Below are 13,632 nucleotides of genomic sequence, written 5' to 3'. Positions count from 1 at the left end.
GGATAGCTGGGTTAAATGCATTTTAAGATTTCAATATGACAAATAACTTTAATACCTGGTGGTCAAGCCTGCCTTAATCGTCTTGTTTTTGTTGTGATCATAAATTAACTCAGGAATTAAACATTGACTCTCCTTTCTATCTGATGAAATATACTTTAAAAAATTAAAATACTCTCATTTTATAAACCAGAGTGAGATTGTATAACCACATTATAATAGTACAGTGTTACTAAAACTATATTAACACACTGTAAGAAAGAAATTTTCTGACAATGTACAAAAAAATGTTACAATACCATGAGAATATTCTTGGCACTTCTAAATGAGTGAGTCTTCCTTCCTCCCCTACAACATATACATATTCCACTTAATGTCTGATTAAAGTCTATAAACCTAGATCAAAAGCTAAGAAGACTGGGGTTCTTGGGGGGTTTTTTTCCCATTATGTTGCAGCAAATCTATGAATTTGTTTTTAATCTTTGCCTAATTTTTCAAGATTTCTATCTTTAAAAAATGTTGCTACAATATTACCAGTTCAGTTATTTATTCAATTAAAAATTAAAAATAACAAATATGGTAGTCAGTTTTGTATTCAGAAATGTATTGGTAGCAGGGATGTTTTCATAATTTTCAGAGATTATGCATTCCTCATGAATACTTTTATATTGAGGATTGAACCCAGCACTTTGGGAACCAGAATGCATATTTGCAAATATGCATTTCCAAACTTAAAATATAGGTGTGAACAGTGTGTACCAGTAAAAAAAAAAAATTAAAAATATATTAATATTTGAAAGTGAGGAATACCAACATAAGTTATATTTTTTTTTTCTCAAGGACTCCATAAAAGAAAGATAGCCTACATATAAACAATTATAAATTGGTAGAAAGTAAACAAGTCACATATATCAAGATAAATCCTGAGGAAGACAGACATTCAGGGGAATTTCTGGCATCATGTTGAGTAGGGTATACACATAGCTATCAAGAAACTTTACTAAGTATTCTCAAATGACTGATCAATTTGAACATAGGAAGATTGGAGTGGGTGACTGAAATAAATAAGAGTTCAAAAAAAAGATCAAAGACAAGTTACAGAAATCCAAGATATAAAAACCTCCGTTTTCTTATTGAGGTAACACTCTGCTATGAATGAGAAACAATAGGGTAAGACCTCAGAGCTTAATGAAAATTTAAAATAAATTTCAAACCATGGTATAGAGGACATAACAAGCAGTACAACTAGATGATTAAAAGTAATGGTAAAGGGAAAAGCTGGAAACTATAAAATCTGTGTAGAGCCAATCAGGACCACTAATGTAATTATCTCCAGCTGTGATCAGGAGTCTAAGAACAACAGTTAGAAATACAATGGGGCCTACCCTGTGGTCTGGCTAGAGATAGGGTTGTAGCTCAGTGGTAGAGCCTTGCCTAGCACATGTGAGGCATTGAGTTTGATCCTCAGCACCACATAAAAATAAATAAATAGGGCTGGAGTTGTGGCTAAGTGGTAGAGCACCTGCCTAGCACGTGTGAGGCACTGGGTTCGATTCTCAGCACCGAATATGAATAAATAAAAATAAGGTCCATTGGCAACCAAAAAGTATTTTTAAAAATAAATAAAATAAAGGTATTGTGTCTACCCAGAACTGAAAAAGAAAAAAATTTAAAAAATAGCAACTTTGTTCTCTCTAACTACATATATTACAGAAAGTATATATGTTATATGTTTTCCTACCTTAGAGAATATAGGAAGTCATTTTACCATGTAGTGTAAATAAAACTGCTTTGGAAACTAGAAGAACTTAACTCAAAATTTTGGCTCTACCATTTACTACCCTTTTGATCTTGTCTCTAAGCTTTACATAGTTCTCTCATTCTTAAAATAGGAATAATATCATTTATTTGTAAAATATACGGTAGTGATGAAATGTAAGTAAATAAAATCTTTATGATAGGGCTTGACATACAGTCAAATTTAAAAAATAAGTGGTATCAGCTATTTTTCATAGTTTCTAACAAAGAACATCATCAAGAACATACAATATTTAGTTTTGCTACTATGTAAAGATATACATGACTTGTACTGAGTTGTCTGTCCCTAGAGAAAGTGACTAAAACCTATAACAATTTTCTACTTTGTTCCTATATATAATTTATATATATACATATATAATTTTACCATTGTCTGGTCATTTGACATTATTTTATACCACTGTTATTATATTTTCTCTAATATCCTATCCCTGTTCAAATACAACAATTAGATAAAATGGCTAGTTAAAGTTTATTACGTACCCTCCCAGGAAACCCAGATAACCATGTTTGCTAGAATTATTTTAGAAACAATTCTAATGTAATGGTTATATAGGTTTCCTTTTGGATTCTTCTTATGCAAAGAGACTTTAATATCTTCTTCCAGCTACCTAATTTTCAGTATACCTGAGCAATCAACAATCCACAGTTCACAAAATTATTTTCTATGATCCAGCCTAGCAAAATGATATAGCCTCACTGGTAGCCCCTTCTTTGCTTGTTCCTCATCCTGAAATCTACTCTTTTATCCTGCTATTAAATTATTGTTTAATAATTTATGTCATCTCTTGATAAAGATGTGATCATTCAAAAATTCATAAAAATGGAAAATATTAAAAATTAATTATAAGGACCCCTGTTGAAACTTTTCAAAGTAACTTATTTCAATGAATCTTTCTTATCATCTTTCCTTTTTAGAGATTTTCTTTTTACAGGTTCTAAACAAAATCAGATACTACCCCATCTCTAACCTCTTATTCTGCACTATTTAATAATATATCTTGGTTCTCCAAGATATGAATACTTCTTTTTTTAAAATATTTATTTTTTAGTTACAGGTAGACCCAATGTATTTTACTTTATGTGGTGCTAAGGATTAAACCCAGTGTCTCATGCATGCTAGGCAAGCACTCTACCTCTGAGCCACAACCCCACCTCGATATAGGATACTTCTTGAAGCAGGAAGAGAACACCATCAGATTCAGTCTTTAATAACACTCATGGCATCTAACATGGTAAAAAGCTAGGAACCAAAACAATTATTTATTATTAAATTCAACTTATCACTTCATAATTCAATAGTAAATCAAAAAATAGCTAAATAAATTATTTTAAAAGGCAATCTATTCTAAACCTACAGCTAAAATAAACTCTAAGTTTTATTATATGAATGAACAGAAAAATATTTACGTTTTTCTATAATGATCAATTTCCATATAAATATATTTGCTGTGTTACATTCAATACAAATGATGGTTTCTCAACGACAAGAATGTATAATTTAACGAAACGAAAATGACTGCCTAGAGGAATATTACTCCTTATAGAAGACCTGTATTTCTACAATATAATTATTTCATATTACTTATAACATTACATAGAAATTTAAGAAATGAAAAGAAGACTCCAAAGCATCATTTTCTTTCCCATACTCAAAGTCTCTAAAATTCTAAAGAGTTTTGCTACTAAGTCGTTTGAGTCAAAATCCATAAAAAATACTAATTTAAAACTTTTACATCAGCAAATTTTCATTTTTTCTTTCAACATTAATTCCCTTGTACCATAAATCTTGGTTTAGTCATTCAACTCAGCATACAAACATTTACTAATTCTGAGCATAATCATCTTTATCTCAAAGATAAAAGAGCTGAATCTAACTCAAAACTGTAAACAAATAAGACTTTTGAATCATACCCTCTGATATCAGGAAACTAAAATATCACTTCTCTTATTTGGAAGCATGAAGAAAGAAGACACTTTTTTAAAGATTTAACATTTTTTATATTACCTCTAGCTCTTCAAAGGTAAACCCAGTATGTCAAAATCTTAAAATTACACACCAACTTTAAAGAAGTATCTTGGAAAATGAACAAAAAAGGCACTTCCTAATAAAAGAATAATATTTAATACAAAATACTTTGTTTGCTTACAGGAAATTTTTAAGGATGACAAAACTAAATTTATAGAAGACTATCATGTAAAAGGATATAGATGCAATTTTAGAATATAATTGTAACTATTATTTTTTAAAGCAAAAAACATCTTTCATAGGAAACAGTTACAGAATAATAATACTGAATTATTAAATCAAAATGACTTCTAAAATAGCATATATCCTTAATAATGCTATAAGTTTTTACAGTAGAACTACAGAAAATGCATGCCTTGGTAACAAGAATCGTAACCACTTTTGTAGTCATTATTAAAAGGGAAGTTGGAGCATAGGGGTTGAGTGTTTTGTTTTGTTTTGTTGTGTGGTGCTGAGGATTGAACCCAGATTGTTATACATGTTAGGCATGTATAACTCTACCACTGAGTCACACCATGAGCCCTGAAACATTTGTTCTCAAACAAGGAAACCATGTTTAAAAGCAATAGCTAGCCAGGCACAGTGGCACACGTCTGTAATCCCAGTGGGTTGGGAGGCTGAGACAGGAGATTGGGAGTTCAAAGCCAGCCTCAGCAATGGCAAGGCACTAAACAACTCAGTGAGACCTGTCTCTAAATAAAATATAAAAATAGAGCTGGAGATGTGGCTTAGTAGTAGAGTACCCCTGAGTTCAATCCCAGGTACAAAAAAAAAAAAAAAAAAAAGAAAATACAAGCAATAGCTATGTTTCTTCTCATAAATAACAGATTTGCTCTAATAAATTACCTATGGGCAATAAAATCCTCCATCTTACTCATTTCCTTAACATTACAAATTTACTGATATACTACCAAAAATATCTCTGTTTAAATGCCTATTAATTTTATGGTAAAATTCTGTGAAACCAATATATGCATATCTGTTCTTGATCACAGTCTACAAATATGCATGCCTACTAAATGGTGTTTTATAAAAATTAGGGTGTATGAATGAGGATAAAAGCAAACTGTGTGGTAACACCAAAATATTTATGAAAGGAAAAATAGTTCAAAGATCTGCCTTTAAAAATACATCATGTTAATACAGTTTATTATAGACCAAAAAAATTATTTATTTACACCCATATCATAACACATAATAAATCAGAATGACTAATATATCTAGCATATAAGTAAAGATGCCACCTCTGAGCAGGTGAATTACAAAAAAGTATTCATTCTATTGAGCTGTCTATCACTAAAGGCAAGTAAAACACTGGCTGGATTTTAGCCACCAAATCACAACCCTTGGATACAACCATATGCTATGGTTCTGCTCAATATATAAAAAGAAAAGAAATCCTTTTATTTCATCCAAGTCATTACCTTAAACTTTTCCTTCTTTATATCAAAAGACTTAGAATCATTTAAGTATAATCTCTTTGCCATCTACTTTTCAAATGATCACTTCAGAGTAGGTGATATGTTAAGACCACTGAGTTTCACAAAAAAAGAATACATGGGAGTATTTAACCCAGTAGTATTTTCACCCTCTGGAAAATTTCAACTAATTTAGACTATAGACATCTTCATTAATAAACTGGTATGGTTTCCCATACCAACAGTTACATATGTTCTATAAGTAAACTGCTCTTATTGCTTACATTTTTAAAGTAATTATTTTACTTTGAATTGTACCCTGCTTCATGTAATATTTGCTCCTCTCTCTTTTTTTTTTTTAAAGAGAGAGTGTGTGAGAGAGAGAGAGAGGGAGAAAGAGAGAATTTTTTTTTAATATTCATTTTTCAGTTTTCGGCGGACACAACATCTTTGTTTGTATGTGGTGCTGAGCATCAAACCCGGGCCGCACGCATGCCAGGCGAGTGCGCCACCGCTTAAGCCATATCCCCAGCCCCTCTCTCTATTTTTTGAAAAAATTTAAGAGAACACACACGGAGCCCGGATGGGCTGCATTCAAGCTCCGGTTCGCCTGCTTCTCGTGACTCAGCACTAACGATCCCGCTGAAATAACTGGTCGGCCTCTCTGAATTTACAGAGGTAAAAGCCAACAGAGCCTTCATAGGCAGTGGCCACAGGATTGAAACGGGGCTTGGGAGAGAGACAGTCAGGACCCACCCGTTGCATTGGTCACCCGGCAAAGGGAACTAACAGTCACCATTTGCATGGGACACCACCAAGGCAGAGAACTGATATCACGGGTGGAGGAGATAACTTCATTGAAACCAGCGACGACAGGTGTGTAATCCCCTAGCCTTCCCTCTCCACACAGCGGGGAAACCTTAAGGGCCCCTCCCAGCTCTCCCATGAGCGCGATAGCCAGACAGAGGGAATCAGGAGTGGCGCAGGACTCCCAGCGCAGAACTCCCAGCTACCGCTCCCACCAGCGCTGACAACTGAGGTCTCTTGCACCAGATACCGGGGGCGTGGCTACCGGAGGGCAAGCAAATTCGCTGGGTGTTCTCAGCGCCAAGCTCTACAAACTTAGGGTCTGAGGGAGGCAAACAGGGAGAGTGTGCCCAAGCGCTCATGAAAACAGGGGTCCCAGGAGCAGCAGGCCTGGTGTGTAGCCAGTATTGTGGTGAGCCTCACAGGTGAGTGGGGCCTGGCTCGAGGAAACACAAGAGAAGGCCCTAGACACTCAAGTTTGGAGACCAGCCCAGTCTGGGAGGAAGAGCTGCTGCACAGTGATTGGTTCCCACCTAATGAGAGAAGCTTGGCTCAATGGGCACAGCTCCACCTACTGGAAGAGAAGTTAATCGAACTCTATGACTGCATTTATTATTACTATTATTATTATTTTTTTGAATTTGGGTTTTTTTTCTTCCATTTTCATTTTTTTGTTGTTGTTCTTTAACTTTTTTTAATGTTTTTAATTTTTTTAATTTTTTTATTTTATTATTATTTTTTTTTAAATTTTAATTTTCTTTTTTTATTATCATTATTTTTTTAAAAAAAAATTTTCTTTCTTTCCTTATTTTCTATTTTTTTTTGTCTTTTCATTTCTTTTCAAATTTCTTACTCCCCCTTCCTTGAATTCTACCTGCCTACTCTCATTCTCTTTACTGACTTCTTCCCTTCCCTTCCCTTCTAATATCTTTCCTCCCAAGCATCAAATAAATTTATAAGAGTAAACAGTAACTCAGCAATCAAACAGAACAAGAAGTAACATGAGCAGCATAAAAAAACAAGGAAGAAAGGGAGTACAAACAATGAAGGACTGCCTAAATATTCAGGAGGACCTAGAATCACCAGAAAAATGGTCATATAAAGAACTCAAGGAATACCTTAGACAGATGGAATGGAACCTTAAAGAGGATACGAGATAGCAAATCCAAACAGTGAAAGAACACATTGAAAATGAATTACATAAACAGATAAAAGAAGAAGTAAAGCATCTTTATCAGGAGATAGAGATTATAAAAAAAATCAAACAATAATTCTAGAAATGAAGGAAACAATAAACCAAATTAAAAACTCAATTGAGAGTATCACTAACAGAGTGGAGCAAGTAGAAGCCAGAACGTCAGATAATGAAGACAAAATATATCATCTTGAAAAGAATCTAGAACTCAGAAAGGCTGGTAAAAAAAATCACGAGAAAAACATCCAAGAGATATGGGATAACATAAAAAAACCAAACCAACGAGTCATCGGGATAGAGGAAGGTACAGAGATTCGAACCAAGGGAATGAGTAACCTTCTGAATGAAATAATTACAGAAAACTTTCCAGAAATAAAAAATATACAAATTATAGATGCATACAGAATACCGAGCACACAAAATCACAGTAGACCAATGCCAAGACAGATTGTTATGAAGATAGCCAATATACAGAACAAAGAGAAAATATTAAAAGCTACAAGAGAAAGGAGGCAGATTACATTCAGGGGTAAACCAATAAGGTTAACAACGGATTTTTCATCACAGACGCTGAAAGCAAGAAGATCCTGGAATAACGTATTTCAAACACTGAAAGACAATGGATGCCAACCAAGAATTCTGTATCCAGAAAATTAAGCTTCAGGTACGACAACGAAATAAAAATCTTTCATGATAAACAAAAGCTAAAAGAATTTGCAGCCAGAAAACCAACATTGCAAAGCATCTTGACCAAAACACTACACGAGGAAGAAATGAAAAACAACAACCAAAACCATCAGTGGGAAGTGCCTCGGTAATGACAGAGGGCAGGGGGGAAAGCTAATCATGGAGAAACAAACTAAATTAAAAAAAAAAAAAGATAAATAATCAAACATGGCTGGAAGTACAAACCATATATCAATAGTAACTCTAAACGTTAATGGCTTAAACTCTCCAATAAAGCGACATAGGCTGGTAAAATGGATTAAAAAAAAATCCAACAATATGCTGCCTCCAGGAAACACATCTGATTGGAAAAGACATACACAGGCTGAAAGTGAAAGGTTGGGAAAAAATATACCACGCACAAGGTCCTCGGTAAGCAAGCAGGGGTGGCCATCCTCATATCGAATAAAATCGACTTCAAGACTAAGTTAATCAAAAGGGATAAGGAAGGACATTATGTACTGTTAAAAGGAACCATTCACCAACAAGACATAACAATTATCAATATTTATGCACCAAATAATGGTGTTGCGATGTTCATAAAACAAATTCTCCTCAAGTTCAAGAATCAAATAGACCACAACACAATAATTATGGGTGACTTCAACACACCTCTCTTACCATTGGACAGATCCTCCAAACAAAAGTTGAATAAAGAAACTATAGAACTCAATATCACAATCAATAACCTAGACTTAACTGACATATATAGAATATATCAACCATCATCAAGAGACTATACTTTTTTCTCAGCAGCACATGGATCCTTCTCAAAAATAGACCATATATTATGCCATAGGGCAACCCTCAGTAAATATAAAGGGGTGGAGATAATAGCATGCATTTTATCTGATCATAATGGAATGAAACTGGAAATCAATGATAAAAGAAGGAAGAAAAAATCCTACATCACATGGAAAATGAACAATATGTTACTGAATGATCAATGGGTTACAGAAGACATAAAGGAGGAAATCAAAAAATTCTTAGAGATAAATGAAAATACAGACACAACATATAGGAATCTATGGGACACAATGAAAGCAGTTTTAAGAGGGAAATTCATTTCCTGGAGTTCATTCCTCAAAAAAAGGAAAAACCAACAAATAAATGAGCTCACAATTCATCTCAAAGCCCTAGAAAAGGAAGAGCAAAACAACAGCAAATGTAGCAGAAGGCAAGAAATAATTAAAATCAGAGCGGAAATTAACGAAATCGAAACAAAAGAAACTACTGAAAAAATTAACAAAACGCAAAGTTGGTTCTTCGAAAAAATAAATAAGATCGACAGACCCTTAGCCATGCTAACTAAGAGAAGAAGAGAGAGAACTCAAATTACTAACATACGGGATGAAAAAGGCAATACCACAACAGATGCTACAGAAATACAGAAGATAATCAGAAATTATTTTGAAAACCTATATTCCAATAAAATAGAAGATAGCGAAGACATCGATAAATTTCTTAAGTCATATGATTTGCCCAGACTGAGTCAGGAGGAAAAACACAATTTAAACAGACCAATTTCAATGGATGAAATAGAAGAAGCAATCAAAACACTACCAATCAAGAAAAGCCCAGGACCGGATGGGTATACAGCGGAGTTTTACAAAACCTTTAAAGAAGAATTAATACCAATACTTTTCAAGTTATTTCAGGAATTAGAAAAAGAGGGAGCTCTGCCAAATTCATTCTATGAGGCCAACATCACCCTGATTCCGAAACCAGACAAGGACACCCAAAGAAAGAAAACTACAGACCAATATCTCTGATGAACCTAGATGCAAAAATCCTCAATAAAATTCTGGCGAATCGGATACAAAGGCACATCAAAAAAATTGTGCACCATGATCAAGTAGGATTCATCCCTGGGATGCAAAGATGGTTCAATATATGGAAATCAATAAATGTTATTCACCACATCAATAGACTTAAAGATAAGAACCATATGATCATCTCGATAGACGCAGAAAAAGCATTCGACACATTACAGCATCCCTTTACGTTCAAAACATTAGAAAAACTAGGGATAACAGGAACTTTCCTCGACATTGTAAAAGCTATCTATGCTAAGCCTCAGGTTAGTATCATTCTGAATGGAGAAAAATTGAAGGCATTCCCTCTAAAATCTGGAACGAGACAGGGATGCCCTCTATCACCACTTCTATTCAATATAGTTCTTGAAACACTGGCCAGAGCAATTAGACAGACGAAAGAAATTAAAGGCATAAAAATAGGAAAAGAAGAATTTAAATTATCACTGTTTGCGGATGACATGATTCTATACCTAGAAGACCCAAAAGGGTCTCCAAAAAAACTACTAGAACTAATAAATGAATTCAGCAAAGTGGCAGGATATAAAATCAACACGCATAAATCAAAGGCATTCCTGTATATCGGTGACAAAACTTCTGAAACGGAAATGAGGAAAAACACTCCATTCACAATATCCTCAAAAAAAATAAAATACTTGGGAATCAACCTAACAAAAGAGGTGAAAGATTTATACAATGAAAACTACAGAACCCTAAAAAGAGAAGTAGAAGAAGATCTTAGAAGATGGAAAAATATACCCTGTTCACGGATAGGCAGAACTAACATCATCAAAATGACGATATTACCAAAAGTTCTCTATAGGTTTAATGCAATGCCAATCAAAATCCCAAAGGCATTTCTTGTAGAAATAGATAAAGCAATCATGAAATTCATATGGAAAAATAAAAGACCCAGAATAGCAAAAGCAATTCTAAGCAGGAAATGTGAATCAGGCGGTGTAGCAATACCAGATTTCAAACTATATTACAGAGCAATAGTAACAAAAACAGCATGGTACTGGTACCAAAACAGGCGGGTGGACCAATGGTACAGAATAGAGGACACAGAGACTAATCCACAAAGCTACAACTATCTTATATTTGATAAAGGAGCTAAAAGCATGCAATGGAGGAAGGACAGCATCTTCAACAAATGGTGTTGGGAAAACCGGAAATCCATATGCAACAAAACGAAACTGAATCCCCTCCTCTCGCCATGCACAAAAGTTAACTCAAAGTGGATCAAGGAGCTAGACATCAAATCAGAGACTCTGCGTCTGATAGAAGAAAAAGTTGGCTCCAATCTACATATTGTGGGGTCGGGCTCCAAATTCCTTAATAGGACACCCATAGCACAAGAGTTAATAACAAGAATCAACAAATGGGACTTACTTAAACTGAAAAGTTTTTTCTCAGCAAGAGAAACAATAAGAGAGGTAAATAGGGAACCTACATCATGGGAACAAATTTTTACTCCTCACACTTCAGATAGAGCCCTAATATCCAGAATATACAAAGAACTCAAAAAATTAGACAATAAGATAACAAATAACCCAATCAACAAATGGGCCAAGGACCTGAACAGACACTTCTCAGAGGAGGACATACAATCAATCAACAAGTACATGAAAAAATGCTCACCATCTCTAGCAGGCAGAAAAATGCAAATCAAAACCACCCTAAGATACCATCTCACTCTAGTAAGATTGGTAGCCATTCTGAAGTCAAACAACAACAAGTGCTGGCGAGGATGTGGGGAGAAGGGTACTCTTGTACATTGCTGGTGGGACTGCAAACTGGTGCGGCCAATTCGGAAAGCAGTATGGAGATTCCTGGGAAAGCTGGGAATGGAACCACCATTTGACCCAGCTATTGCCCTTCTCGGACTATTCCCTGAAGACCTTAAAAGAGCGTACTACAGGGATACTGCCACATCGATGTTCATAGCAGCACAATTCTCAACTGCTAGACTGTGGAACCAACCCAGATGCCCTTCAATAGATGAATGGATAAAAAAAAAAGTGGCATTTATACACCATGGAGTATTATGCAGCACTAAAAAATGACAAAATCATGGAATTTGCAGGGAAATGGATGGCACTAGAGCAGATTATGCTTAGTGAAGTTAGCCAATCCCTAAAAAATAAATACCAAATGTCTTCTTTGATATAATGTGAGAAACTAAGAACAGAGCAGGGAGGAAGAGCAGGAAGAAAAGATTAACATTAAACAGAGACATGAGGTGGGAGGGAAAGGGAGATAAAAGGGAAATTGCATGGAAATGAAGGGAGACCCTCAATGTTATACAAAATTACATATAAGAGGTTGTGAGGGGTAGGGGAAAATAAACAAGGAGGGAAATGAATTACAGTAGATGGGGTAGAGAGAGAAGATGGGAGGGGAGGGGAGGGAGGATAGTAGAGGATAGGAAAGGTAGCAGAATACAACAGTTACTAATAGGGCATTATGTAAAAATGTGGATGTGTAACCGATGTGATTCTGCAATCTGTATTTGGGATAAAAATGGGAGTTCATAATCCATTTGAATCTAATGTATGAAATATGATATGTCAAGAGCTTTGTAATGTTTTGAACAACCAATAAAAAAAAATAAAATTGAAAAGAAAAGTAAAAAAAAAAAAAAATCAAACATCACACAGACAACAAAAGCCCTATGTTCTTCATAGATCCATTCCCCTCTTTCCCTCCTCAATGTAATTTCCATCATGTATTGGTGTTTACTATCTCCATGAAGGTCCCTAATAAGTATTTACTTTTTTTTTTAAATTGTAGTTTTCAGGATAGCTTTATTAAATAAACATAATTTAATATATCCACATTCTTTCTTATATTTTACTTCTTTTTTTTTACAAAGCTAAACATACATTTATTTTTTTATCATATCTCTGATTTATTCATTTTTGCATTGTAATTCTTAATACACCTTTATACCATAGTTTATCATATCTCTGATTGTATAAGAATTTACTTTTATATATAGTATGTTTTACAGAGAATTAAAGGTTATGTAAAAGATATCAAATTCTATATATTCTGCTAAAACTTTGTATTTCTTATTCAATATTATGCTTTTTTAGATTTATTTAGGTTAATTAATACATGTCATTCTAGCCAATTCCTTTAGTGTAAGAGACCCCAAGAACCAATCACCTAGAATCAAGATTTCATTTACTCCTTTTCCTCCAACTTTTTTTGCTATAATATTTTAAATTCCTAATCTATTGTTCTACTCCATTTAGTTCATTTATATGAACTACCATGTGATGTCCCATATTATTAAACACTCTCATATTACCAAATATTTCAATTTAATAATCTATTATTAGAAGTCTAATCCATTTATATATATTGTGATTATTGGTATGTTTGGATTTATTTCTTTCAACTTACTGAGTTTATCATTTTTTTTCTTTCCTTCTTTGTTTCCCTTTAAATTAATACATATTTTAAATACCCTCTTCTTTTACTGATGTAGAAGACTTAAATTACATTGCTAATTCTTTTAGTAGTTAAACTTAATAACATACTTGACTACTACTAAATCTGGTAAAATTAATTGTAAGACAAATCATTATCTCACATACCACTATAATAAAAAGATGCTATCAACTAAGCTATGAAACAATGCTTTCTTACGATTTAGAATTTTTACTTCTACATTTGTTGAAAGAGCTCTTTTAGTTTAGTGGAGGATGTTTATTCTAAATTACCAGTGACGTCACTCTTGTGCAATTTAAAAAATAAAAAGAAAAAACAAAATGAATAGATAGTACTCCTAAATCATACTCACATTCAGATTCTGACCCT

At 33.9% G+C, this 13,632-nt stretch overlaps 1 protein-coding gene across 2 annotated transcripts in view; it reads right to left on the bottom strand.

Annotated features, from left to right (window-relative positions):
* Fcho2 (FCH and mu domain containing endocytic adaptor 2) overlaps positions 1-13,632 on the bottom strand; it is a 131,062-nt gene that overhangs the window by 90,913 nt on the left and 26,517 nt on the right. The window lies entirely within an intron of this gene.

This window comes from Callospermophilus lateralis, chromosome 5 (genome assembly GCF_048772815.1).
Source record: "Callospermophilus lateralis isolate mCalLat2 chromosome 5, mCalLat2.hap1, whole genome shotgun sequence".
Taxonomy (NCBI): Eukaryota; Metazoa; Chordata; class Mammalia; order Rodentia; family Sciuridae; genus Callospermophilus; species Callospermophilus lateralis.
The sequence above is the reverse complement of the archived record's forward strand: the minus strand, read 5'-3'. Positions and strand labels throughout refer to the sequence as shown.